The following is a 27,724-nucleotide window of genomic DNA, read 5'->3' as shown; positions in this document are numbered from 1 at the left end:
TTGAACGCAGCTACATCAGCAAAGAACTTTTACGGTCGCCGACAGTCACGGCGAAGGCGATTTTCGCAGAACGGAAACGGCTGCACAGCAACAATGTCATTGAATCCAAGTTCCCTGGTTTCGCATGGGACGTCGTCTGGAAAAATATTAGTAGTACGGTTCTTTCGAGTGATGCACGGACAGCGTGGTACAAAGTTATCAATAATCTCATCTGTACTAATGAACGTCTGTTTGGAATAGGGTTAAGTGACACCAACCTCTGTGGCAAATGTCACCTTGTCGACACTGTGTGTCGTCGATATACGTGTGGCGGCCATATTTACAACTGGCAGTGGACCAGAGAGAAACTTGCCCTAATCACCAGGACTTCTGCGCACACTTTCACTCCTCAGCATTTGTACCGCCCCGCTGAACGCTACTTCCCTCAGACGAAAAACAATGCAGTGATGTGGCTCATGGGGAAGTTCACCAGTTACATTTTTAACAACGTTGGAGGCGACAATGGACTTGAATTTTTAATGTACATGGACACCGAATTTGACAAGGTGCTCAAGTACCCGGCTCATAAGAAGACATTTGGTAATATGCTCCACATTGCTTTCGAAAGAGTGGGAATAGGCTAGTGACCACTGGTTGTCTTTCTTGGTGACACGGGAGGGGTTTGGAGCGCGAAGCAATGGCAGTGCCGCGAAGAGGCCCCACTGCTTTTGCGGCGCATCACTGACCCCGACCTACATCACCAGGCGCCCGAGGGAAAGGCTCCACTACCGACGTTTGCCGCCAGCTTTCTATTTAACAACAATGAAAATGCAATTTAACAAAAAAAAAAAAAAAAAAAAAATGGATAAGGCATCGGTCTCCTAAACCGGGGATTGTGGGTTCGAGTCCCACCAGAGGTACACGTTTTACTCACTGGGGCAAAATCAGTCTCACCACATACAGGTGTAATAGTTGAGAAAGTTGGTGTTTGTGAGTGCTTACAGGTATCACAGGTATGACGACGATATGAAAATACACACTTACTGACAACCTGAAACGAAACGATGGCCATTATCAATCGACCTGTTAGCTGCGGAAGTGTTTCAAAGCGTGATGGCGCTGTGAAAGGAAACGCTATTTTAAAATTACTTGTTGGTAAACGGTATGACCCATATGAATAGTCACTTACCTGTCTTGTGTGCAGGACTTACAGTTCAGAAAGGGAATAGCCTAAGACGGCAGGTATAAGAATTGCCAGCGGAAAGTAGGTGGCTGGACTTCAATATGTCTGAGTATGTACAGGCACACAGGAAAGGCTCATGCGACGTCCCGACTCTCTGCAGACGTAGAGTAGCGCATCAGGAAGGGTACACTTGGCAAGTGTTGATTTGAGCGAGCACACCGCCAGCTTAAAGCCAGTCAGCCTCTGTGGCCTAATGGATAAGGCATCGGTCTCCTAAACCGGGGATTGTGGGTTCGAGTCCCACCAGAGGTACACGTTTTACTCACTGGGGCAAAATCAGTCTCACCACATACAGGTGTAATAGTTGAGAAAGTTGGTGTTTGTGAGTGCTTACAGGTATCACAGGTATGACGACGATATGAAAATACACACTTACTGACAACCTGAAACGAAACGATGGCCATTATCAATCGACCTGTTAGCTGCGGAAGTGTTTCAAAGCGTGATGGCGCTGTGAAAGGAAACGCTATTTTAAAATTACTTGTTGGTAAACGGTATGACCCATATGAATAGTCACTTACCTGTCTTGTGTGCAGGACTTACAGTTCAGAAAGGGAATAGCCTAAGACGGCAGGTATAAGAATTGCCAGCGGAAAGTAGGTGGCTGGACTTCAATATGTCTGAGTATGTACAGGCACACAGGAAAGGCTCATGCGACGTCCCGACTCTCTGCAGACGTAGAGTAGCGCATCAGGAAGGGTACACTTGGCAAGTGTTGATTTGAGCGAGCACACCGCCAGCTTAAAGCCAGTCAGCCTCTGTGGCCTAATGGATAAGGCATCGGTCTCCTAAACCGGGGATTGTGGGTTCGAGTCCCACCAGAGGTACACGTTTTACTCACTGGGGCAAAATCAGTCTCACCACATACAGGTGTAATAGTTGAGAAAGTTGGTGTTTGTGAGTGCTTACAGGTATCACAGGTATGACGACGATATGAAAATACACACTTACTGACAACCTGAAACGAAACGATGGCCATTATCAATCGACCTGTTAGCTGCGGAAGTGTTTCAAAGCGTGATGGCGCTGTGAAAGGAAACGCTATTTTAAAATTACTTGTTGGTAAACGGTATGACCCATATGAATAGTCACTTACCTGTCTTGTGTGCAGGACTTACAGTTCAGAAAGGGAATAGCCTAAGACGGCAGGTATAAGAATTGCCAGCGGAAAGTAGGTGGCTGGACTTCAATATGTCTGAGTATGTACAGGCACACAGGAAAGGCTCATGCGACGTCCCGACTCTCTGCAGACGTAGAGTAGCGCATCAGGAAGGGTACACTTGGCAAGTGTTGATTTGAGCGAGCACACCGCCAGCTTAAAGCCAGTCAGCCTCTGTGGCCTAATGGATAAGGCATCGGTCTCCTAAACCGGGGATTGTGGGTTCGAGTCCCACCAGAGGTACACGTTTTACTCACTGGGGCAAAATCAGTCTCACCACATACAGGTGTAATAGTTGAGAAAGTTGGTGTTTGTGAGTGCTTACAGGTATCACAGGTATGACGACGATATGAAAATACACACTTACTGACAACCTGAAACGAAACGATGGCCATTATCAATCGACCTGTTAGCTGCGGAAGTGTTTCAAAGCGTGATGGCGCTGTGAAAGGAAACGCTATTTTAAAATTACTTGTTGGTAAACGGTATGACCCATATGAATAGTCACTTACCTGTCTTGTGTGCAGGACTTACAGTTCAGAAAGGGAATAGCCTAAGACGGCAGGTATAAGAATTGCCAGCGGAAAGTAGGTGGCTGGACTTCAATATGTCTGAGTATGTACAGGCACACAGGAAAGGCTCATGCGACGTCCCGACTCTCTGCAGACGTAGAGTAGCGCATCAGGAAGGGTACACTTGGCAAGTGTTGATTTGAGCGAGCACACCGCCAGCTTAAAGCCAGTCAGCCTCTGTGGCCTAATGGATAAGGCATCGGTCTCCTAAACCGGGGATTGTGGGTTCGAGTCCCACCAGAGGTACACGTTTTACTCACTGGGGCAAAATCAGTCTCACCACATACAGGTGTAATAGTTGAGAAAGTTGGTGTTTGTGAGTGCTTACAGGTATCACAGGTATGACGACGATATGAAAATACACACTTACTGACAACCTGAAACGAAACGATGGCCATTATCAATCGACCTGTTAGCTGCGGAAGTGTTTCAAAGCGTGATGGCGCTGTGAAAGGAAACGCTATTTTAAAATTACTTGTTGGTAAACGGTATGACCCATATGAATAGTCACTTACCTGTCTTGTGTGCAGGACTTACAGTTCAGAAAGGGAATAGCCTAAGACGGCAGGTATAAGAATTGCCAGCGGAAAGTAGGTGGCTGGACTTCAATATGTCTGAGTATGTACAGGCACACAGGAAAGGCTCATGCGACGTCCCGACTCTCTGCAGACGTAGAGTAGCGCATCAGGAAGGGTACACTTGGCAAGTGTTGATTTGAGCGAGCACACCGCCAGCTTAAAGCCAGTCAGCCTCTGTGGCCTAATGGATAAGGCATCGGTCTCCTAAACCGGGGATTGTGGGTTCGAGTCCCACCAGAGGTACACGTTTTACTCACTGGGGCAAAATCAGTCTCACCACATACAGGTGTAATAGTTGAGAAAGTTGGTGTTTGTGAGTGCTTACAGGTATCACAGGTATGACGACGATATGAAAATACACACTTACTGACAACCTGAAACGAAACGATGGCCATTATCAATCGACCTGTTAGCTGCGGAAGTGTTTCAAAGCGTGATGGCGCTGTGAAAGGAAACGCTATTTTAAAATTACTTGTTGGTAAACGGTATGACCCATATGAATAGTCACTTACCTGTCTTGTGTGCAGGACTTACAGTTCAGAAAGGGAATAGCCTAAGACGGCAGGTATAAGAATTGCCAGCGGAAAGTAGGTGGCTGGACTTCAATATGTCTGAGTATGTACAGGCACACAGGAAAGGCTCATGCGACGTCCCGACTCTCTGCAGACGTAGAGTAGCGCATCAGGAAGGGTACACTTGGCAAGTGTTGATTTGAGCGAGCACACCGCCAGCTTAAAGCCAGTCAGCCTCTGTGGCCTAATGAATAAGGCATCGGTCTCCTAAACCGGGGATTGTGGGTTCGAGTCCCACCAGAGGTACACGTTTTACTCACTGGGGCAAAATCAGTCTCACCACATACAGGTGTAATAGTTGAGAAAGTTGGTGTTTGTGAGTGCTTACAGGTATCACAGGTATGACGACGATATGAAAATACACACTTACTGACAACCTGAAACGAAACGATGGCCATTATCAATCGACCTGTTAGCTGCGGAAGTGTTTCAAAGCGTGATGGCGCTGTGAAAGGAAACGCTATTTTAAAATTACTTGTTGGTAAACGGTATGACCCATATGAATAGTCACTTACCTGTCTTGTGTGCAGGACTTACAGTTCAGAAAGGGAATAGCCTAAGACGGCAGGTATAAGAATTGCCAGCGGAAAGTAGGTGGCTGGACTTCAATATGTCTGAGTATGTACAGGCACACAGGAAAGGCTCATGCGACGTCCCGACTCTCTGCAGACGTAGAGTAGCGCATCAGGAAGGGTACACTTGGCAAGTGTTGATTTGAGCGAGCACACCGCCAGCTTAAAGCCAGTCAGCCTCTGTGGCCTAATGGATAAGGCATCGGTCTCCTAAACCGGGGATTGTGGGTTCGAGTCCCACCAGAGGTACACGTTTTACTCACTGGGGCAAAATCAGTCTCACCACATACAGGTGTAATAGTTGAGAAAGTTGGTGTTTGTGAGTGCTTACAGGTATCACAGGTATGACGACGATATGAAAATACACACTTACTGACAACCTGAAACGAAACGATGGCCATTATCAATCGACCTGTTAGCTGCGGAAGTGTTTCAAAGCGTGATGGCGCTGTGAAAGGAAACGCTATTTTAAAATTACTTGTTGGTAAACGGTATGACCCATATGAATAGTCACTTACCTGTCTTGTGTGCAGGACTTACAGTTCAGAAAGGGAATAGCCTAAGACGGCAGGTATAAGAATTGCCAGCGGAAAGTAGGTGGCTGGACTTCAATATGTCTGAGTATGTACAGGCACACAGGAAAGGCTCATGCGACGTCCCGACTCTCTGCAGACGTAGAGTAGCGCATCAGGAAGGGTACACTTGGCAAGTGTTGATTTGAGCGAGCACACCGCCAGCTTAAAGCCAGTCAGCCTCTGTGGCCTAATGGATAAGGCATCGGTCTCCTAAACCGGGGATTGTGGGTTCGAGTCCCACCAGAGGTACACGTTTTACTCACTGGGGCAAAATCAGTCTCACCACATACAGGTGTAATAGTTGAGAAAGTTGGTGTTTGTGAGTGCTTACAGGTATCACAGGTATGACGACGATATGAAAATACACACTTACTGACAACCTGAAACGAAACGATGGCCATTATCAATCGACCTGTTAGCTGCGGAAGTGTTTCAAAGCGTGATGGCGCTGTGAAAGGAAACGCTATTTTAAAATTACTTGTTGGTAAACGGTATGACCCATATGAATAGTCACTTACCTGTCTTGTGTGCAGGACTTACAGTTCAGAAAGGGAATAGCCTAAGACGGCAGGTATAAGAATTGCCAGCGGAAAGTAGGTGGCTGGACTTCAATATGTCTGAGTATGTACAGGCACACAGGAAAGGCTCATGCGACGTCCCGACTCTCTGCAGACGTAGAGTAGCGCATCAGGAAGGGTACACTTGGCAAGTGTTGATTTGAGCGAGCACACCGCCAGCTTAAAGCCAGTCAGCCTCTGTGGCCTAATGGATAAGGCATCGGTCTCTTAAACCGGGGATTGTGGGTTCGAGTCCCACCAGAGGTACACGTTTTACTCACTGGGGCAAAATCAGTCTCACCACATACAGGTGTAATAGTTGAGAAAGTTGGTGTTTGTGAGTGCTTACAGGTATCACAGGTATGACGACGATATGAAAATACACACTTACTGACAACCTGAAACGAAACGATGGCCATTATCAATCGACCTGTTAGCTGCGGAAGTGTTTCAAAGCGTGATGGCGCTGTGAAAGGAAACGCTATTTTAAAATTACTTGTTGGTAAACGGTATGACCCATATGAATAGTCACTTACCTGTCTTGTGTGCAGGACTTACAGTTCAGAAAGGGAATAGCCTAAGACGGCAGGTATAAGAATTGCCAGCGGAAAGTAGGTGGCTGGACTTCAATATGTCTGAGTATGTACAGGCACACAGGAAAGGCTCATGCGACGTCCCGACTCTCTGCAGACGTAGAGTAGCGCATCAGGAAGGGTACACTTGGCAAGTGTTGATTTGAGCGAGCACACCGCCAGCTTAAAGCCAGTCAGCCTCTGTGGCCTAATGGATAAGGCATCGGTCTCCTAAACCGGGGATTGTGGGTTCGAGTCCCACCAGAGGTACACGTTTTACTCACTGGGGCAAAATCAGTCTCACCACATACAGGTGTAATAGTTGAGAAAGTTGGTGTTTGTGAGTGCTTACAGGTATCACAGGTATGACGACGATATGAAAATACACACTTACTGACAACCTGAAACGAAACGATGGCCATTATCAATCGACCTGTTAGCTGCGGAAGTGTTTCAAAGCGTGATGGCGCTGTGAAAGGAAACGCTATTTTAAAATTACTTGTTGGTAAACGGTATGACCCATATGAATAGTCACTTACCTGTCTTGTGTGCAGGACTTACAGTTCAGAAAGGGAATAGCCTAAGACGGCAGGTATAAGAATTGCCAGCGGAAAGTAGGTGGCTGGACTTCAATATGTCTGAGTATGTACAGGCACACAGGAAAGGCTCATGCGACGTCCCGACTCTCTGCAGACGTAGAGTAGCGCATCAGGAAGGGTACACTTGGCAAGTGTTGATTTGAGCGAGCACACCGCCAGCTTAAAGCCAGTCAGCCTCTGTGGCCTAATGGATAAGGCATCGGTCTCCTAAACCGGGGATTGTGGGTTCGAGTCCCACCAGAGGTACACGTTTTACTCACTGGGGCAAAATCAGTCTCACCACATACAGGTGTAATAGTTGAGAAAGTTGGTGTTTGTGAGTGCTTACAGGTATCACAGGTATGACGACGATATGAAAATACACACTTACTGACAACCTGAAACGAAACGATGGCCATTATCAATCGACCTGTTAGCTGCGGAAGTGTTTCAAAGCGTGATGGCGCTGTGAAAGGAAACGCTATTTTAAAATTACTTGTTGGTAAACGGTATGACCCATATGAATAGTCACTTACCTGTCTTGTGTGCAGGACTTACAGTTCAGAAAGGGAATAGCCTAAGACGGCAGGTATAAGAATTGCCAGCGGAAAGTAGGTGGCTGGACTTCAATATGTCTGAGTATGTACAGGCACACAGGAAAGGCTCATGCGACGTCCCGACTCTCTGCAGACGTAGAGTAGCGCATCAGGAAGGGTACACTTGGCAAGTGTTGATTTGAGCGAGCACACCGCCAGCTTAAAGCCAGTCAGCCTCTGTGGCCTAATGGATAAGGCATCGGTCTCCTAAACCGGGGATTGTGGGTTCGAGTCCCACCAGAGGTACACGTTTTACTCACTGGGGCAAAATCAGTCTCACCACATACAGGTGTAATAGTTGAGAAAGTTGGTGTTTGTGAGTGCTTACAGGTATCACAGGTATGACGACGATATGAAAATACACACTTACTGACAACCTGAAACGAAACGATGGCCATTATCAATCGACCTGTTAGCTGCGGAAGTGTTTCAAAGCGTGATGGCGCTGTGAAAGGAAACGCTATTTTAAAATTACTTGTTGGTAAACGGTATGACCCATATGAATAGTCACTTACCTGTCTTGTGTGCAGGACTTACAGTTCAGAAAGGGAATAGCCTAAGACGGCAGGTATAAGAATTGCCAGCGGAAAGTAGGTGGCTGGACTTCAATATGTCTGAGTATGTACAGGCACACAGGAAAGGCTCATGCGACGTCCCGACTCTCTGCAGACGTAGAGTAGCGCATCAGGAAGGGTACACTTGGCAAGTGTTGATTTGAGCGAGCACACCGCCAGCTTAAAGCCAGTCAGCCTCTGTGGCCTAATGGATAAGGCATCGGTCTCCTAAACCGGGGATTGTGGGTTCGAGTCCCACCAGAGGTACACGTTTTACTCACTGGGGCAAAATCAGTCTCACCACATACAGGTGTAATAGTTGAGAAAGTTGGTGTTTGTGAGTGCTTACAGGTATCACAGGTATGACGACGATATGAAAATACACACTTACTGACAACCTGAAACGAAACGATGGCCATTATCAATCGACCTGTTAGCTGCGGAAGTGTTTCAAAGCGTGATGGCGCTGTGAAAGGAAACGCTATTTTAAAATTACTTGTTGGTAAACGGTATGACCCATATGAATAGTCACTTACCTGTCTTGTGTGCAGGACTTACAGTTCAGAAAGGGAATAGCCTAAGACGGCAGGTATAAGAATTGCCAGCGGAAAGTAGGTGGCTGGACTTCAATATGTCTGAGTATGTACAGGCACACAGGAAAGGCTCATGCGACGTCCCGACTCTCTGCAGACGTAGAGTAGCGCATCAGGAAGGGTACACTTGGCAAGTGTTGATTTGAGCGAGCACACCGCCAGCTTAAAGCCAGTCAGCCTCTGTGGCCTAATGGATAAGGCATCGGTCTCCTAAACCGGGGATTGTGGGTTCGAGTCCCACCAGAGGTACACGTTTTACTCACTGGGGCAAAATCAGTCTCACCACATACAGGTGTAATAGTTGAGAAAGTTGGTGTTTGTGAGTGCTTACAGGTATCACAGGTATGACGACGATATGAAAATACACACTTACTGACAACCTGAAACGAAACGATGGCCATTATCAATCGACCTGTTAGCTGCGGAAGTGTTTCAAAGCGTGATGGCGCTGTGAAAGGAAACGCTATTTTAAAATTACTTGTTGGTAAACGGTATGACCCATATGAATAGTCACTTACCTGTCTTGTGTGCAGGACTTACAGTTCAGAAAGGGAATAGCCTAAGACGGCAGGTATAAGAATTGCCAGCGGAAAGTAGGTGGCTGGACTTCAATATGTCTGAGTATGTACAGGCACACAGGAAAGGCTCATGCGACGTCCCGACTCTCTGCAGACGTAGAGTAGCGCATCAGGAAGGGTACACTTGGCAAGTGTTGATTTGAGCGAGCACACCGCCAGCTTAAAGCCAGTCAGCCTTTGTGGCCTAATGGACATTCTGGCTTTAGCCGTCGCCGCGGTCGGACGTGCTTGTTGCTTACTCCGCACACGCTAGCGCAATCGCCGGTGTTTTGTGTTTACGTACAGCTGTCTGTGCATTTTCGTAGTGTTATTGCATTGGTGGTCCTGATAAGTGTTTTTGAAGTGTTATTGTCCATTCTCCGTTTCGTTCTTCGTCGCGATTTCGGTTTGTACCGGAATTTCGTCGGCACAGAAGATCATGTCTGACACCGTCAGGAAAAATACGTTAGTCTTCTCGTTCGAGAAGGAAACCCGGCCGGTCCAACCCACTGCACTGGAGATCCATGACTGGCTCACAGAGGTAATCTGTATCAATTCTGACTCTGTTCACACCACGCAGTTAGATGCTGAAAAATACTGTGTTTATGTCAAATTTCTGAACTCCGTGACTGTCGATAAGTTAATTGCAAAATGGGGTAATTCTGTTGAATTTGTTCATCGAGACGGTTCAAAAAGTAATGTTTCTGTACGAAAAGCTGACATCATGTACACCAATGTGAGGATTTTGAACGTTCCTATCGAAGTTGACAATCAGTTGATCAAAGACGTTCTATCTAAATATGGGGAAGTTAAATCCATCTATAACGAAAGATGGTCGAAGCTGTACAAGATACAGTGTTATAATGGCATTAGATCCGTCGAAATGGAGGTGAAAGCCAATATTCCGTCCCATATATCTGTTGCAGGTCATAAAGCACATGTTGTTTATTCTGGACAGGAGCGTACGTGTAATATTTGTAACGAGACAGGTCATTTCAGACAAGATTGTCCACGCCGTGTTTTTGTCCTCCGGAATAATCTAACACAGCGTCAAAAATTGACCCTTAGCGACGTCTTACCAAGTAGCAACTCTCCTCCTTCTGCTAATGACAGTGGTGCAGGTACTTCTACAATGCCCGCTGTAACCAACACAGAGTTCCCACCTCTGCAAGTAATAACAAGTCACCCTTCTGTTCCCGAATGCGATCTTCAGAATAAGAAACGACCGTTGGAGGCGACTGATGACGGCTCGGACGGCGAGTCCTCCCGCAACTCCCCCTCCACCCGCAAACAGAAGCAGTGTGACGCAGATGTGTTAGAGGAAACAGACAGTACATGTATGGAAATGACGACAGCGGCTAAGACAACCCAACCGCTGTCGGCTGCCGCACAGGTACCAACCGACCACGGAGGCGAAGCAGTAACGGTTGTCGCGGCGATGGACGTGCCGCACTCCGAACCCCATGAGGTGACGGAGCAAAACCGCATTCACGAACTCCCCGACCCCCAACCAACCGATTCAGTCAGTGCCCTGGAGTTAGTGCCGGCAGGACAAGGAAGTGGACGTCATGAACAGGACACTGTTGAGGCAGCTTCGGTCTCAACGGTGATGAAGATAGACAACGCGAAGGACGGCGCGTTGAACCCCGATGTCCAAAGACGTAGACTGAAACCGCAACCTAATCTCAAAGCTTCCCGTAACCAAAGCAAACAACAACCTGGACAAGATGACGCAACGGCCAAGAATGTCCTGTATGAAATTATTACGGAAAAACCTAAGGATGTACCTTCAAGTACCATTAGTGATGGAAAGCCCCTCTGCAAAACTAAAACCCGAGAACTTAGGAATACTCCACCAAACTGAGGACCACCATTCAACAAAAAAAAAAAAAAAAGGGGAAAAATATCGTTGAACCGCTTTATGTTCTGATTGTCCTATTGTCTTAGTCATTTTTCGGAAGAACCAAACGCAGTGGTTCATGTATTTTCCATCCTCATAGGTATTTCTCTGTAGATTATTCTTGCAGGTGCTTGTTGAAGTGGAATATTTTATCCCTTCTAGAAGCGGCACAGCTCCCTGTTTTTATCATTATTTTACAATTTTTTTTTATTCCTTTATGTACATTTTTATGTAAACTACATGTCCCAGGCGTATACTTTTGCAACTATCAATATTAACAGGATTACATCGACGACTAAGCTTGCGGCGCTCAAAGAGTACCTATATGAGTCAGGGACGGACATTGTTTTCCTACAAGAAGTTGTACTTACTAACCTTACAGTGCCAGGATATTTGTCTATTTCAAATGTCTCGCTTGACACTAACATAGGGACAGCAATTTTAGTCAGGGAGGGGATCCCTGTCACAGATATCGAAAGATTGGAATCCGGCAGAGCGATAGGTATAAAAGTCTTTGGTTTTACTCTTATCAATCTGTATGCCCCTTCCGGCACATCCAATAGAATGGCAAGAGCACAGTTCTTTAAAGACGAGATCATTTATTTATTGCGGAAAAACCCAACGGATCTTATAATCGGCGGTGATTTTAATTGTGTGATCAATAAAAAAGACCAGGTTCCAAATTTTAATAACTGCAATGAATTGAAGCGTTTTGTCACTGTTTTACAGCTTACAGATGCTTGGGAAATAACGTATCCCACATTTGTGGCTTTCACATATATCGGTCCTCAATCACGAAGTAGAATTGACAGACTCTACATATCGCAAAGTCTAGTCAGCTCTTTCATTAAAGCGGAGACGACTCCTGTCTACTTTTCTGATCATAGTGCCGTGCTTGCTACCGTCAGCCTTACTGCGCAACCTACTCGTCGTTTCAGAAGCCAATGGCACCTTAACATGTCACTGATGCAGGACGACGGACTAGAGGAAAGTTTGACAGAAGCGTGGGCGATGTGCCTCCGCTCAGTCAACAGGCATGTCTCAGTACTAGACTGGTGGTGCTACAGGGCAAAGCCTAAACTGCGAAAAGTTCTCATCCATTATGGTGCACAACGATCGAAAGACTTGAAAAATTCTATAGAATTTTATTACACCATGCTGCGAAATCTATACGAGCAGGCAGACACTTCCAACATCCGTCTGGTAGATATCAAGCGAACCAAAGCCAAATTGCTCAGCATTAAAAGACAGCAGATGGAGGGTCTGAAAATAAAATCAAAGGCTAAAACAGTCATGGAGGATGAACATGCTTCCTTGTACCATCTACTGAGGCACGAAAGAAATAGGAGACGCACCTTCATCGATGGACTTCAGTCTGAAAATGGCGAGACACTCACGACTCAGAGAGACATCGTCAATGCAGTGCACAAGTATTACGAAGACCTATACTCAGTCAGTCCTGTATGTGAAGAGTCCTTCGATGATTACCTTAGTTCCTTAGCTCCTCAGGTGTCGGATGAGGAAAACGAAAACCTCCTCGTCGAGTGTCCTAACGAAGAAATCTACAGAACCATCTGCAAGTCTCCTTTGAAGAAATCACCGGGACCGGATGGTTTGCCTGTTGAATTTTATATACGATACTGGCCTTTGATTGGTGACATGTTTACCCGAATCACAAACGAGGTACTTCAGGGAAAACAGATACCTTCTGTTTTTAAAGAGAGTACAATAGTACTCATTCCAAAAACTACTGCAAAAACAAACCTTAATAACTTTCGTCCTATCTCTCTGTTAAACTCTGATTATAAAATCATCGGCAGAATTATAAACAACAGACTCTCACAGCTCGCTACAAAGATAGTAAGCCCATACCAGTCATGTGTTCCTAATAGGAGTATTTTTAAAAGCATAGCTGAATATAGAGATGTAATTGCAATCACTGCTGTGACCAATATCAAATGTGCTATCATGTTTATTGACTTCCAGAAAGCTTTTGATCGTGTGGATCATAGATTCCTAAATGCCACACTGAAGAAAATAGGTTTTAATGAGCGCGTCCTAAGTGTGATTAGAAATATTGCAACAGGAATCAGCGCTTGTATCTCAGTCAACAGCCAGAGGACAAAGCAGATCCAGATCAGGCGTGGCGTGCCTCAAGGCAGCCCCCTCTCAATGCTCCTCTTCGTGCTGTCTTTAGAGCCTTTTCTCCGCAGTGTTCATGTCACCCTGACTGGCCTCACATTATCTGCTCACCGAACTGTTATAAACGCCTATGCCGATGATGTCGGAGTCGTAGTGCGTAATGCCGAAGACATTTCGAAATTGGACATACTAATTAAGAAGTACTGTAGCGTCTCCGGAGCGAGTCTCAACGCAAACAAAAGCAAACTTTTAAACCTACGGGGTTTTCAACACACCACATTAGCCTGGGCGACAAAAGTCACCCAGTGCAAAGCACTGGGAATAACGCTGACGCCTTGTTCATTGAAAATGGCAGCTATCAATTGGAGAAATACGTCAGGACAACTTCTTGGAATAACAAGAGAAAACCTTTCCCGTAATATGAACCAGTTTCAGAGGGTACTTTTCATTAACAACTGCCTCCTCTCCAAAGGTTACTTTACAGCGCAGATCTTCCCGTTACCAAAAATGATTGGAAAACAGATAATGTCTACCATTGCCAGTTATCTGTGGAGAGGTGAAATATTCCGAGTAGCTGCAACAACAGCGACCTTAGACCCCAGGAAAGGAGGTTTAGGTTTAGTTGACATTAGAAATAAGGCTTCTGCCCTTTTTATAAAAAGGACCGCCACTATCCTTAGCGACCACGCTGACAGCATTACAACTAAATTATTTGAAGTTGTCAGGCCTGCAAGTCTACAGCCACCGGTAAATGTGCAAAAAATAAATAACCGGCTCCAGCACGTTCGAGTATATTTCGTGGAACTCAGCTATCTTGGCAATGCCATAATCAACTCACGACGGATCACGGCCCGCGATATTCTGTGTCATCGAAGGAAAATGGAGGGGAGAAACAAATTAGAAAGCAAATACCCACATTTTGATTGGGACGCCATATGGGAAAATATTCATATGCGTGGTCTTCCATCCGACGTCAAATCTACATGGTATAAAACAGTGAATGGGACCATCAGCACTAATGAAAGGCTACATGCAATCGGCATTAGCGAAACGAATCTATGTCTCAAATGCAAACTGATCGATACGTTAGTGCACAGATTAACGTGCGGTGGGAATCTACAAATCTGTAATTGGATTCGGGAACAACTTGCATTTCTTACGAGGTCTTCGGTAGAAAATTTTCCCCCTGTGACATTCCTCAGGCCTCAGACTCGCTATTTTCCCGCAGCAAAAAACAACTCCGTCCACTGGTTAATGGGACACTATGTGAACTACGTAATTAATCACCTGGGATCTGATAATTCCATTGAGTTTTACGTGAACTTGAAGTTTGCTTTTTATAGAGCCCTGAAATATAAAGATCACAAGAAGAACTACGGCAATATGCTAAAAATAGTATTTGAGCGACTGGGCATTGGTTGACATGCAGCTTCATATTACCATCAATTATACTCTGCTAACTCAGACGGCTATCTTGTTCGTTCCACAGCAGAAGCCGAAAAAAAAACGTTAAAAATGAAAAAAACAAAAAGAAAAAAATTAAGAACAAAAAACAACAAAAAATCACCATTCGTAGGGTACAGATAAGGGTTTTTTTTTTTTTTTTTTTACGATTTTCTTACTAACATGGAAGTCCCATTTCGTTTAATGGAAGAGGATTTTTCTCCTTTTTTTTTATTATTATTATACCTATCAAGAAGACAATATGGCTATGGAAATAGTGCCTTACCATAACACTTATTTTTTGCATTCAATGAACACAAAGCATAGCTTCCATACTCAGTCAAGAATATTATAATGAAGCAACTCAGCAACGGGACTGGGGGGAGACATCACGGCCAGGCCTCAAGTCTCAGACCCCTGCCCGTTTTGCCTCCACCTGCCTCATGCTGCTAAGCTTCTATTCTCCTTAAAAAAAAAAAAAAAAAAACAAAAAAAAAAAAAGTGGTTAAGGCGAAAAAAAAAAAAAAAAAAAAAAAAAAAAAAAAAAAAAAAAAACAAAAGTGGTTAAGGCGTCTGACTAAAAAAAAAAAAAATAAAAAAAAAAAAAAAGTGGTTAAGGCGTTGGAAAAAAAAAAAAAAAAAAAAAAAAAAAAAAAAAAAAAAAAAAAAAAAGTGGCGCAATTGGTTAGCGCACGGTACTTATAAGGCAGTAGCCGTGAGCAATGCCGGGGTTGTGAGTTCGAGCCTCACCTGGGGCATACTTTTATTTCTTAGCAGCTGTCTCTGACAGCAACAGGAGGCTAGGTTTGAGATGTATCAGCTATTTGAGTAACATAATTGTGCATTCGAGACGCTAGCTGCGTCTTCCTCGGTAGTATAGTGGTTAGTAAAAAAAAAATTAAAAAAAAAAAAAAAAAAAAAAAAAAATGGATAAGGCATCGGTCTCCTAAACCGGGGATTGTGGGTTCGAGTCCCACCAGAGGTACACGTTTTACTCACTGGGGCAAAATCAGTCTCACCACATACAGGTGTAATAGTTGAGAAAGTTGGTGTTTGTGAGTGCTTACAGGTATCACAGGTATGACGACGATATGAAAATACACACTTACTGACAACCTGAAACGAAACGATGGCCATTATCAATCGACCTGTTAGCTGCGGAAGTGTTTCAAAGCGTGATGGCGCTGTGAAAGGAAACGCTATTTTAAAATTACTTGTTGGTAAACGGTATGACCCATATGAATAGTCACTTACCTGTCTTGTGTGCAGGACTTACAGTTCAGAAAGGGAATAGCCTAAGACGGCAGGTATAAGAATTGCCAGCGGAAAGTAGGTGGCTGGACTTCAATATGTCTGAGTATGTACAGGCACACAGGAAAGGCTCATGCGACGTCCCGACTCTCTGCAGACGTAGAGTAGCGCATCAGGAAGGGTACACTTGGCAAGTGTTGATTTGAGCGAGCACACCGCCAGCTTAAAGCCAGTCAGCCTCTGTGGCCTAATGGATAAGGCATCGGTCTCCTAAACCGGGGATTGTGGGTTCGAGTCCCACCAGAGGTACACGTTTTACTCACTGGGGCAAAATCAGTCTCACCACATACAGGTGTAATAGTTGAGAAAGTTGGTGTTTGTGAGTGCTTACAGGTATCACAGGTATGACGACGATATGAAAATACACACTTACTGACAACCTGAAACGAAACGATGGCCATTATCAATCGACCTGTTAGCTGCGGAAGTGTTTCAAAGCGTGATGGCGCTGTGAAAGGAAACGCTATTTTAAAATTACTTGTTGGTAAACGGTATGACCCATATGAATAGTCACTTACCTGTCTTGTGTGCAGGACTTACAGTTCAGAAAGGGAATAGCCTAAGACGGCAGGTATAAGAATTGCCAGCGGAAAGTAGGTGGCTGGACTTCAATATGTCTGAGTATGTACAGGCACACAGGAAAGGCTCATGCGACGTCCCGACTCTCTGCAGACGTAGAGTAGCGCATCAGGAAGGGTACACTTGGCAAGTGTTGATTTGAGCGAGCACACCGCCAGCTTAAAGCCAGTCAGCCTCTGTGGCCTAATGGATAAGGCATCGGTCTCCTAAACCGGGGATTGTGGGTTCGAGTCCCACCAGAGGTACACGTTTTACTCACTGGGGCAAAATCAGTCTCACCACATACAGGTGTAATAGTTGAGAAAGTTGGTGTTTGTGAGTGCTTACAGGTATCACAGGTATGACGACGATATGAAAATACACACTTACTGACAACCTGAAACGAAACGATGGCCATTATCAATCGACCTGTTAGCTGCGGAAGTGTTTCAAAGCGTGATGGCGCTGTGAAAGGAAACGCTATTTTAAAATTACTTGTTGGTAAACGGTATGACCCATATGAATAGTCACTTACCTGTCTTGTGTGCAGGACTTACAGTTCAGAAAGGGAATAGCCTAAGACGGCAGGTATAAGAATTGCCAGCGGAAAGTAGGTGGCTGGACTTCAATATGTCTGAGTATGTACAGGCACACAGGAAAGGCTCATGCGACGTCCCGACTCTCTGCAGACGTAGAGTAGCGCATCAGGAAGGGTACACTTGGCAAGTGTTGATTTGAGCGAGCACACCGCCAGCTTCAAGCCAGTCAGCCTCTGTGGCCTAATGGATAAGGCATCGGTCTCCTAAACCGGGGATTGTGGGTTCGAGTCCCACCAGAGGTACACGTTTTACTCACTGGGGCAAAATCAGTCTCACCACATACAGGTGTAATAGTTGAGAAAGTTGGTGTTTGTGAGTGCTTACAGGTATCACAGGTATGACGACGATATGAAAATACACACTTACTGACAACCTGAAACGAAACGATGGCCATTATCAATCGACCTGTTAGCTGCGGAAGTGTTTCAAAGCGTGATGGCGCTGTGAAAGGAAACGCTATTTTAAAATTACTTGTTGGTAAACGGTATGACCCATATGAATAGTCACTTACCTGTCTTGTGTGCAGGACTTACAGTTCAGAAAGGGAATAGCCTAAGACGGCAGGTATAAGAATTGCCAGCGGAAAGTAGGTGGCTGGACTTCAATATGTCTGAGTATGTACAGGCACACAGGAAAGGCTCATGCGACGTCCCGACTCTCTGCAGACGTAGAGTAGCGCATCAGGAAGGGTACACTTGGCAAGTGTTGATTTGAGCGAGCACACCGCCAGCTTAAAGCCAGTCAGCCTCTGTGGCCTAATGGATAAGGCATCGGTCTCCTAAACCGGGGATTGTGGGTTCGAGTCCCACCAGAGGTACACGTTTTACTCACTGGGGCAAAATCAGTCTCACCACATACAGGTGTAATAGTTGAGAAAGTTGGTGTTTGTGAGTGCTTACAGGTATCACAGGTATGACGACGATATGAAAATACACACTTACTGACAACCTGAAACGAAACGATGGCCATTATCAATCGACCTGTTAGCTGCGGAAGTGTTTCAAAGCGTGATGGCGCTGTGAAAGGAAACGCTATTTTAAAATTACTTGTTGGTAAACGGTATGACCCATATGAATAGTCACTTACCTGTCTTGTGTGCAGGACTTACAGTTCAGAAAGGGAATAGCCTAAGACGGCAGGTATAAGAATTGCCAGCGGAAAGTAGGTGGCTGGACTTCAATATGTCTGAGTATGTACAGGCACACAGGAAAGGCTCATGCGACGTCCCGACTCTCTGCAGACGTAGAGTAGCGCATCAGGAAGGGTACACTTGGCAAGTGTTGATTTGAGCGAGCACACCGCCAGCTTAAAGCCAGTCAGCCTCTGTGGCCTAATGGATCCACATTCGCGCCTCGTCTTCGGCGCGAGACGGACGTGTGGCGGCCGCTGCGGACGTTTCGTGTCAACAAGGCTGTTTTCCTGCGAGCCAGGTAGGCCGGCTCGCAAGCGCATTACTTCACTTAATTGTGTATTGGTTTGATGAAGATGAGAAAAGACACGATTAAATTCGCTTTCGATAGAAATTTCGTACGACCGAAAGCTTTTGAAATCAAACTGTGGCTCACAGAAAAAGTTGGAATTACGAAAGATGATTTAGTTGGAGTTCATTTATCGTTTGTGACTAACTCGGCATATGTGAAATTGGCAGATCCTGCTAAATGTGTCGCACTTGTTGAACAATGTGGCGGTATTATTAAGTTCAATCACTTAGACGGCTCAGTTAGCGATGTCGTAGTATCCCATGCTGGGATGGGAATACGAACAGTAAGAGTATTTGAGCTTCCTTTTGAAATGCCTGTAGTCGAAATTAATCGTGTTCTCGGGGCGTATGGCAGAGTAATTTCCAATGTTGCGGAAATGTGGTCAGAACCACACATGTTTCCCGTTTTGAATGGCGTTCGCCAGGTTAAGATGGAACTTCTCAAGCACATTCCTTCCTTTGTAATTATTGGAGGATACCGTGCGTTGATCATTTACGATGGACAGCCTCGTACCTGTGCCATTTGTAACTCGACAGAGCACGTGCGTGCTGAGTGCAGTAGACGGAGGGTTCCTCAATTACCAAGGGTAGAATCCGAAGGTGCAGGGCCTGTAGTTCACCTGCAGATGACGTACGCTGCTGCCACGTCACCTTTGCGATCAGCTCGGCAGACATCTTTCGAACTGGGGGACCAATGCGAGCATCCCGAGAGTGTTAACAACCATATAGACAGTGGTAGATCCGTAGCTATGACTAACCATACAGCGCCCCAGTGTACCACCAGTGAAAGTCAGGTACCTGTACCTTCCGACTGTGCCGAGCCTTCTCGTAGCTCGCGAGCAGAACCTTCTGCGGTTACTGTGGATCCCTCCCTGCAACCGCCTGATTGCGCACGACAGGACGAGACCACCACGAAAGTAGCGGCAACGGTTGATCCAGTTCAGAATATTGTTGGGCAAGACATGAGCATAGATCACTCGATCATCCAACTGACACAAGGAGTCAATGACTACGGTTCTGCTTCCCACAGCGCGGCTGACAGGCCCCCTGCGACAGAGGCGAGTCTAACTGCGGTAGTCCTTTCTTCCACGCCTGGTGAAAAGAGCAGCGTTGGCTCTTCGACTAGGACACAAGACCGGCTTGCATCGCCGACTTCGTCTCCGCATTCGTCCGAAAAGTCCCCTGATTCGTCTCCAGAGCGGTCAAGATCGCCTCGGAAAGCTAGGAAACGTCGCAAAAAGCGGTTAGCACACCAGGCTGCTGAAAGCTTAGCCCCGGCTCTGCGGGATAGGTTGAGGAGCATTCAGGAACAGACAACGATCGAAGACCATGGCCGGAGGGAACCTGAGGTCGGTAGCATACAATCGCATCTACGGACATCACCTGAGCACGGTGTCCGGGACGAAGGAGCACCAGGCCTCGAATTTTCAGACCATCAGGACGTACCTACTTCCCAACGTAGACAATCTCCCCAGAATAGTCGTTTTGAATGGGCAGACGATACGGAGACAACACTGCCACATGTATCTGCGAACAATGGTATGGCATGTTAACCGCAACCTCTCAAGCTCACGACTACACTTTGAGCGCACGAATGACATGTGAATTCGGCCTACATATGCCTAATCGCCGGAAAGTCCAGTAAACAATAACAGCTCTTGCTTATGGATCAAACGTATCACGTTCTGACTGTTAATATTAACAAGATGCAGAGTGCAACTAACATTGCTGCCCTCCGGGACTTCATATATCAGTCCGATACCGATATTGCGCTTTTTCAAGAAGTGTGTTTTTCAAATTTGTATGTTCCGGGATTTACTGCAATTCTCAATGTCGCCTCAGAAGGCGCTTGCGGCACCGCTGTCCTGGTCAAGGAAGGTATTGCAATAACAGATGTAACCCTGTTGGAATCGGGGAGGGGAATCAGTTTTAAGATTTTCGGTGTTACGATTATAAATGTATATGTACCTTCGGGAAGCAGTGGTCGAACAGAACGAGCCAAGTTTTTTAAAAAAGATCTCGTGTTTTTACTAAAGGAAAACCCCGTTGATGTAATAGTCGGAGGTGACTGGAATTGTGTCCTACACAGGAAAGACCAAACGCCAAATTTCAATTTCTCCCCAGAACTAGATGGTCTTGTGAAAACAATGAAATGGCAGGACGCTTGGGAGGTCAAATACCCCGTGTCTGTCCAGTACACATATTTTAGCACTAAAGCGCAAAGTCGGATCGACCGCATATACGTAAGTTCACATTTAGCCAGCAAAATCAGTGGCGTCGAACGAATACCAACTTTCTTTTCCGACCATCTAGCACTAAGGTGCAGCATTGGACTTCCTAAACAGAAGACATACTGGGGCCGTCCTTTTTGGAAATTAAATATCGCCATGCTTCGAGATAACGCCCTAACTGAGCAGTTAGAAGCTTCTTGGCAACTTTCACTCCGACAAAGCCACAAATACCGGTCAACGATAGATTGGTGGACTTTATGCGCCAAAAAGAAACTTAGATCTACTCTAATTTCTTACAGTAGGGAAAGGGCACTTTGGTCTCGGCGCACTGTCGAGTTCTATTATACTTGTCTGCGTGACCTTTATGATATGCCCATGTCCGCGGCTGTCAGAACGGGTATCAAACAGGTCAAGGCCGAACTTCTTAGTCTTAAACGCAAACAGCTGGAAGGAATGACAATAAAATCACGAGTTCAAACCACAGTGGAAGAAGAACACGCTTCACTCTATCATCTACTCCAGCACGAAAAAAATCGTCGAAGAAATTTTATTGAGTCATTGCTCTCTGAAGATCAAAGTGTTTTAACTCAACAAAAAGATATTTTAAACGAGGCTCATAGGTATTATAATCAATTGTACAGTGCTCACCAGTATAACCCAGATCATGGACAGGAACTGCTCCGAAACTGTGATATGGAACAACTAGTAACTGCAGAACACAACAGGAGCCTCACTGTTGAAATCCTGTCTGAAGACATTTTAGAAGTAATTAAAAGCTCACCTGTTAAAAAATCACCTGGGCCCGACGGTTTACCCGTAGAATTTTATTCCCAATATTGGCATATTATAAGGAATAAATTCACACAAGTCGTCAACGAAATCTTGAGTGGAGGGCACATACCTGACGAAATGAAAGAGTGTGTCACTGTTTTACTTCCTAAGGGAATCAATTCGGATGTCAAACAGCTCAACAAAATGAGACCGATATCCTTAATGAACTCTGATTATAAAATTATTGCCAGGGTTGTAAAAAACAGACTCCGACCGGTGTTTGATACTGTAATTGGTCCCCATCAAACGTGTCTCCCGGGTCGGAATATTTTTAAAACAGTCTGCGAATACAGGGACATAATCAGTATCTTCTCAACGACATTGACGAAGGCTGGCCTCGTTTTTATCGACTTTTCTAAAGCCTTTGATAGGGTAAACCATGAATATTTATTTACCACTCTGATGCATATAGGTTTTAACGACAAATTTTTAATTGTCTTAAAAAATCTATTGCAAGGGATGAAAACCAAAATTTTAATCAATGGACACTATACTCGAGATGTCGAAATAGCAAATGGTGTCCCGCAGGGAAGTCCTTTATCAATGATGCTATTTGTGGTCGCACTAGAACCTTTGCTGAAACGATTAAACAAGGAATTAGAAGGCATATCAATTTCAGGGGTCAGTAAAGCTACCAACGCTTACGCCGACGACGTCGGTGTCATCGTCAGAAGTAATGACGACGTTGTAAGACTGAGAGAGATAGTTCGCCTTTACTGCTTCGCAACGGGAGCGCAAATCAACGATATGAAAAGCTCCTTTCTAAATCTCCATGGCTTCAGGAACACTGCCCTCGAATGGGCCAGGTCTGTAGACCATCACACTGCGTTAGGTGTGAGGTTCTACCGATGCCCCCTGCAAACAACGACATTCAACTGGAAGAAGGTCTTACATAGTATTCGTGGTACTTTAATAATGAACCGACTTAGAGACTTGAACATTATCCAAAGGGTGCAATTAATCAACTGCGCTGTCCTTTCGAAAGCAGTATATGTAGGTCAAATACTGCCGATACCTAAAGCGATATCCAAAACCATCATGAGCTTCATCTGCAAGTATGTTTGGAGAGGTGAGATATTTAAAGTGGCGGCCAGTACTATAACTTTAAAACCGCGAGAAGGAGGCCTCGGACTGACCGATATCCGCCGCAAAACTACGGCTCTTTATATCAAGCGTACACTTCAGCTTTTAGAAGACTGCCACAATAATTTATCATCGAAACTTTTCCGAATCCTTACACCGGAGAGTATGGAACCACCTATTAACATAAGTAAAATCTCTTACAAATTGCAGCACATCAGGTTCTACTATTTAGAACTCAGTTATCTGCACTGCATTGTCGCGGATAGGACCAAAAGAAACTGTAGTTTCATCATGGAATGCCTTACTACAAAGGACAACCGTAACAGAATGGAATCAAAATATCCCACCCGAAATTGGCAAAATATATGGAAGAATATAAACAATAAAGTACTGTCCACCAATGTGCGCGGTGCCTGGTACAAGGTTGTCAATAATACCGTTGCCACAAATGAAAGATTACAGTCTATAGGATTGAGTGACACAAATCAGTGTCCACGTTGTAATGTGATAGACACCCTCCGGCATCGTCTCATATGCAACGGCTACCAGGTCATTTGGGACAGAGTCCGACAACAGGTGGCGTTTATCAATAGGAACGACGGCAGACACCTTACTGTCGACATTCTCGTCAACCCCGAAAGCGTTGCTTTCCCTATTCAAAAGAATAATGTTACCCTATGGCTACTGGGGAACTATGTCAATTATGTCATTAATAACCTCGGCCTGCCCGACGTACTGGACTATGAGCAACATCTATTACTGGAATATTATAAAATATGTGGACAACGACACCACAAGACCTTGTATGGTAACATGCTAAAAATATTATTTGACAAACAAGGCATCGGATGACGTACGCAATGACGAATAGAGGATAAAATATCGGATTTGCGATGCCAAAGTAGGGGATTGCTGCTAAGGGCGACGTACGGTGGGGACTTCGTGGGCCCCAGGGCCGCTACGGTAGCCGTGAAGGCCTTCGCAGAACCCTGAAAAGGCCTTGCATTATATGCCTATGCTTAAAAAAAAAAAAAAAAAAAAAAAAAAAAAAAAAAAAAAAAAAAAAAAAAAAAAAAGAGATCAGTGTCTTGTATTGTGTGTGTCCTTAAGAAGCCTACGTTTCTCAGTTAACCATTAATTTTTCTTTCTTTATCCACAATTTTCACCAGATTATTTTCAGTTATTTTGAACAACCATCCAACGTTACAAAATAAGTTCATTTGGATGGAGACATTTACTTTTCTCACCACGTTTGATGGATTCCCTTACTTGCAAAGGAGTATTTCATTTGATTTTAGCAATGAAGCTCGCCGAAGAAGGCGCATGAAGGAGAGCGAATGGAAGGGCTAGAAGGGGAGATGGGAGGCCCTAAAAAAAAAAAAAAAAAAAAAAAAAAAAAAAAAAAAAAAAAAAAAAAAAATGGATAAGGCATCGGTCTCCTAAACCGGGGATTGTGGGTTCGAGTCCCACCAGAGGTACACGTTTTACTCACTGGGGCAAAATCAGTCTCACCACATACAGGTGTAATAGTTGAGAAAGTTGGTGTTTGTGAGTGCTTACAGGTATCACAGGTATGACGACGATATGAAAATACACACTTACTGACAACCTGAAACGAAACGATGGCCATTATCAATCGACCTGTTAGCTGCGGAAGTGTTTCAAAGCGTGATGGCGCTGTGAAAGGAAACGCTATTTTAAAATTACTTGTTGGTAAACGGTATGACCCATATGAATAGTCACTTACCTGTCTTGTGTGCAGGACTTACAGTTCAGAAAGGGAATAGCCTAAGACGGCAGGTATAAGAATTGCCAGCGGAAAGTAGGTGGCTGGACTTCAATATGTCTGAGTATGTACAGGCACACAGGAAAGGCTCATGCGACGTCCCGACTCTCTGCAGACGTAGAGTAGCGCATCAGCCAGCTTAAAGCCAGTCAGCCTCTGTGGCCTAATGGATAAGGCATCGGTCTCCTAAACCGGGGATTGTGGGTTCGAGTCCCACCAGAGGTACACGTTTTACTCACTGGGGCAAAATCAGTCTCACCACATACAGGTGTAATAGTTGAGAAAGTTGGTGTTTGTGAGTGCTTACAGGTATCACAGGTATGACGACGATATGAAAATACACACTTACTGACAACCTGAAACGAAACGATGGCCATTATCAATCGACCTGTTAGCTGCGGAAGTGTTTCAAAGCGTGATGGCGCTGTGAAAGGAAACGCTATTTTAAAATTACTTGTTGGTAAACGGTATGACCCATATGAATAGTCACTTACCTGTCTTGTGTGCAGGACTTACAGTTCAGAAAGGGAATAGCCTAAGACGGCAGGTATAAGAATTGCCAGCGGAAAGTAGGTGGCTGGACTTCAATATGTCTGAGTATGTACAGGCACACAGGAAAGGCTCATGCGACGTCCCGACTCTCTGCAGACGTAGAGTAGCGCATCAGGAAGGGTACACTTGGCAAGTGTTGATTTGAGCGAGCACACCGCCAGCTTAAAGCCAGTCAGCCTCTGTGGCCTAATGGATAAGGCATCGGTCTCCTAAACCGGGGATTGTGGGTTCGAGTCCCACCAGAGGTACACGTTTTACTCACTGGGGCAAAATCAGTCTCACCACATACAGGTGTAATAGTTGAGAAAGTTGGTGTTTGTGAGTGCTTACAGGTATCACAGGTATGACGACGATATGAAAATACACACTTACTGACAACCTGAAACGAAACGATGGCCATTATCAATCGACCTGTTAGCTGCGGAAGTGTTTCAAAGCGTGATGGCGCTGTGAAAGGAAACGCTATTTTAAAATTACTTGTTGGTAAACGGTATGACCCATATGAATAGTCACTTACCTGTCTTGTGTGCAGGACTTACAGTTCAGAAAGGGAATAGCCTAAGACGGCAGGTATAAGAATTGCCAGCGGAAAGTAGGTGGCTGGACTTCAATATGTCTGAGTATGTACAGGCACACAGGAAAGGCTCATGCGACGTCCCGACTCTCTGCAGACGTAGAGTAGCGCATCAGGAAGGGTACACTTGGCAAGTGTTGATTTGAGCGAGCACACCGCCAGCTTAAAGCCAGTCAGCCTCTGTGGCCTAATGGATAAGGCATCGGTCTCCTAAACCGGGGATTGTGGGTTCGAGTCCCACCAGAGGTACACGTTTTACTCACTGGGGCAAAATCAGTCTCACCACATACAGGTGTAATAGTTGAGAAAGTTGGTGTTTGTGAGTGCTTACAGGTATCACAGGTATGACGACGATATGAAAATACACACTTACTGACAACCTGAAACGAAACGATGGCCATTATCAATCGACCTGTTAGCTGCGGAAGTGTTTCAAAGCGTGATGGCGCTGTGAAAGGAAACGCTATTTTAAAATTACTTGTTGGTAAACGGTATGACCCATATGAATAGTCACTTACCTGTCTTGTGTGCAGGACTTACAGTTCAGAAAGGGAATAGCCTAAGACGGCAGGTATAAGAATTGCCAGCGGAAAGTAGGTGGCTGGACTTCAATATGTCTGAGTATGTACAGGCACACAGGAAAGGCTCATGCGACGTCCCGACTCTCTGCAGACGTAGAGTAGCGCATCAGGAAGGGTACACTTGGCAAGTGTTGATTTGAGCGAGCACACCGCCAGCTTAAAGCCAGTCAGCCTCTGTGGCCTAATGGATAAGGCATCGGTCTCCTAAACCGGGGATTGTGGGTTCGAGTCCCACCAGAGGTACACGTTTTACTCACTGGGGCAAAATCAGTCTCACCACATACAGGTGTAATAGTTGAGAAAGTTGGTGTTTGTGAGTGCTTACAGGTATCACAGGTATGACGACGATATGAAAATACACACTTACTGACAACCTGAAACGAAACGATGGCCATTATCAATCGACCTGTTAGCTGCGGAAGTGTTTCAAAGCGTGATGGCGCTGTGAAAGGAAACGCTATTTTAAAATTACTTGTTGGTAAACGGTATGACCCATATGAATAGTCACTTACCTGTCTTGTGTGCAGGACTTACAGTTCAGAAAGGGAATAGCCTAAGACGGCAGGTATAAGAATTGCCAGCGGAAAGTAGGTGGCTGGACTTCAATATGTCTGAGTATATACAGGCACACAGGAAAGGCTCATGCGACGTCCCGACTCTCTGCAGACGTAGAGTAGCGCATCAGGAAGGGTACACTTGGAAAGTGTTGATTTGAGCGAGCACACCGCCAGCTTAAAGCCAGTCAGCCTCTGTGGCCTAATGGATAAGGCATCGGTCTCCTAAACCGGGGATTGTGGGTTCGAGTCCCACCAGAGTTACACGTTTTACTCACTGGGGCAAAATCAGTCTCACCACATACAGGTGTAATAGTTGAGAAAGTTGGTGTTTGTGAGTGCTTACAGGTATCACAGGTATGACGACGATATGAAAATACACACTTACTGACAACCTGAAACGAAACGATGGCCATTATCAATCGACCTGTTAGCTGCGGAAGTGTTTCAAAGCGTGATGGCGCTGTGAAAGGAAACGCTATTTTAAAATTACTTGTTGGTAAACGGTATGACCCATATGAATAGTCACTTACCTGTCTTGTGTGCAGGACTTACAGTTCAGAAAGGGAATAGCCTAAGACGGCAGGTATAAGAATTGCCAGCGGAAAGTAGGTGGCTGGACTTCAATATGTCTGAGTATGTACAGGCACACAGGAAAGGCTCATGCGACGTCCCGACTCTCTGCAGACGTAGAGTAGCGCATCAGGAAGGGTACACTTGGCAAGTGTTGATTTGAGCGAGCACACCGCCAGCTTAAAGCCAGTCAGCCTCTGTGGCCTAATGGATAAGGCATCGGTCTCCTAAACCGGGGATTGTGGGTTCGAGTCCCACCAGAGGTACAC

At 45.2% G+C, this 27,724-nt stretch overlaps 24 non-coding genes across 24 annotated transcripts; all 24 read left to right on the top strand.

Moving 5' to 3' along the window:
* The first annotated feature begins 1,401 nt into the window (after positions 1-1,401).
* Positions 1,402-1,474, top strand: Trnar-ccu (transfer RNA arginine (anticodon CCU)). Its single transcript has one exon. It is a non-coding gene; the product is annotated as a tRNA-Arg (tRNA).
* Positions 1,475-1,976: 502 nt separating this feature from the next.
* Trnar-ccu (transfer RNA arginine (anticodon CCU)) lies at positions 1,977-2,049 on the top strand. The gene has a single exon. It is a non-coding gene; the product is annotated as a tRNA-Arg (tRNA).
* Positions 2,050-2,551: 502 nt separating this feature from the next.
* On the top strand, positions 2,552-2,624 carry Trnar-ccu (transfer RNA arginine (anticodon CCU)). The gene has a single exon. It is a non-coding gene; the product is annotated as a tRNA-Arg (tRNA).
* Positions 2,625-3,126: 502 nt separating this feature from the next.
* On the top strand, positions 3,127-3,199 carry Trnar-ccu (transfer RNA arginine (anticodon CCU)). The gene has a single exon. It is a non-coding gene; the product is annotated as a tRNA-Arg (tRNA).
* Positions 3,200-3,701: 502 nt separating this feature from the next.
* Positions 3,702-3,774, top strand: Trnar-ccu (transfer RNA arginine (anticodon CCU)). Its single transcript has one exon. It is a non-coding gene; the product is annotated as a tRNA-Arg (tRNA).
* Positions 3,775-4,276: 502 nt separating this feature from the next.
* Trnar-ccu (transfer RNA arginine (anticodon CCU)) lies at positions 4,277-4,349 on the top strand. Its single transcript has one exon. It is a non-coding gene; the product is annotated as a tRNA-Arg (tRNA).
* Positions 4,350-4,851: 502 nt separating this feature from the next.
* On the top strand, positions 4,852-4,924 carry Trnar-ccu (transfer RNA arginine (anticodon CCU)). Its single transcript has one exon. It is a non-coding gene; the product is annotated as a tRNA-Arg (tRNA).
* A 502-nt stretch (positions 4,925-5,426) lies between these two features.
* On the top strand, positions 5,427-5,499 carry Trnar-ccu (transfer RNA arginine (anticodon CCU)). Its single transcript has one exon. It is a non-coding gene; the product is annotated as a tRNA-Arg (tRNA).
* A 502-nt stretch (positions 5,500-6,001) lies between these two features.
* Positions 6,002-6,074, top strand: Trnak-cuu (transfer RNA lysine (anticodon CUU)). The gene has a single exon. It is a non-coding gene; the product is annotated as a tRNA-Lys (tRNA).
* A 502-nt stretch (positions 6,075-6,576) lies between these two features.
* Trnar-ccu (transfer RNA arginine (anticodon CCU)) lies at positions 6,577-6,649 on the top strand. Its single transcript has one exon. It is a non-coding gene; the product is annotated as a tRNA-Arg (tRNA).
* A 502-nt stretch (positions 6,650-7,151) lies between these two features.
* On the top strand, positions 7,152-7,224 carry Trnar-ccu (transfer RNA arginine (anticodon CCU)). The gene has a single exon. It is a non-coding gene; the product is annotated as a tRNA-Arg (tRNA).
* Positions 7,225-7,726: 502 nt separating this feature from the next.
* Trnar-ccu (transfer RNA arginine (anticodon CCU)) lies at positions 7,727-7,799 on the top strand. Its single transcript has one exon. It is a non-coding gene; the product is annotated as a tRNA-Arg (tRNA).
* Positions 7,800-8,301: 502 nt separating this feature from the next.
* Trnar-ccu (transfer RNA arginine (anticodon CCU)) lies at positions 8,302-8,374 on the top strand. Its single transcript has one exon. It is a non-coding gene; the product is annotated as a tRNA-Arg (tRNA).
* A 502-nt stretch (positions 8,375-8,876) lies between these two features.
* On the top strand, positions 8,877-8,949 carry Trnar-ccu (transfer RNA arginine (anticodon CCU)). Its single transcript has one exon. It is a non-coding gene; the product is annotated as a tRNA-Arg (tRNA).
* A 7,280-nt stretch (positions 8,950-16,229) lies between these two features.
* On the top strand, positions 16,230-16,302 carry Trnar-ccu (transfer RNA arginine (anticodon CCU)). The gene has a single exon. It is a non-coding gene; the product is annotated as a tRNA-Arg (tRNA).
* Positions 16,303-16,804: 502 nt separating this feature from the next.
* On the top strand, positions 16,805-16,877 carry Trnar-ccu (transfer RNA arginine (anticodon CCU)). Its single transcript has one exon. It is a non-coding gene; the product is annotated as a tRNA-Arg (tRNA).
* Positions 16,878-17,379: 502 nt separating this feature from the next.
* Trnar-ccu (transfer RNA arginine (anticodon CCU)) lies at positions 17,380-17,452 on the top strand. The gene has a single exon. It is a non-coding gene; the product is annotated as a tRNA-Arg (tRNA).
* A 502-nt stretch (positions 17,453-17,954) lies between these two features.
* Trnar-ccu (transfer RNA arginine (anticodon CCU)) lies at positions 17,955-18,027 on the top strand. Its single transcript has one exon. It is a non-coding gene; the product is annotated as a tRNA-Arg (tRNA).
* Positions 18,028-24,773: 6,746 nt separating this feature from the next.
* Positions 24,774-24,846, top strand: Trnar-ccu (transfer RNA arginine (anticodon CCU)). Its single transcript has one exon. It is a non-coding gene; the product is annotated as a tRNA-Arg (tRNA).
* A 502-nt stretch (positions 24,847-25,348) lies between these two features.
* On the top strand, positions 25,349-25,421 carry Trnar-ccu (transfer RNA arginine (anticodon CCU)). The gene has a single exon. It is a non-coding gene; the product is annotated as a tRNA-Arg (tRNA).
* Positions 25,422-25,923: 502 nt separating this feature from the next.
* On the top strand, positions 25,924-25,996 carry Trnar-ccu (transfer RNA arginine (anticodon CCU)). Its single transcript has one exon. It is a non-coding gene; the product is annotated as a tRNA-Arg (tRNA).
* Positions 25,997-26,498: 502 nt separating this feature from the next.
* On the top strand, positions 26,499-26,571 carry Trnar-ccu (transfer RNA arginine (anticodon CCU)). The gene has a single exon. It is a non-coding gene; the product is annotated as a tRNA-Arg (tRNA).
* A 502-nt stretch (positions 26,572-27,073) lies between these two features.
* On the top strand, positions 27,074-27,148 carry Trnar-ccu (transfer RNA arginine (anticodon CCU)). The gene has a single exon. It is a non-coding gene; the product is annotated as a tRNA-Arg (tRNA).
* Positions 27,149-27,648: 500 nt separating this feature from the next.
* Trnar-ccu (transfer RNA arginine (anticodon CCU)) lies at positions 27,649-27,721 on the top strand. The gene has a single exon. It is a non-coding gene; the product is annotated as a tRNA-Arg (tRNA).
* The last annotated feature ends 3 nt before the right edge of the window (positions 27,722-27,724 follow it).

Source organism: Schistocerca serialis, chromosome 1 (assembly GCF_023864345.2).
Source record: "Schistocerca serialis cubense isolate TAMUIC-IGC-003099 chromosome 1, iqSchSeri2.2, whole genome shotgun sequence".
In the NCBI taxonomy this organism is placed as follows: Eukaryota; Metazoa; Arthropoda; class Insecta; order Orthoptera; family Acrididae; genus Schistocerca; species Schistocerca serialis.
This window is presented reverse-complemented; position numbering and strand designations above follow the sequence as displayed.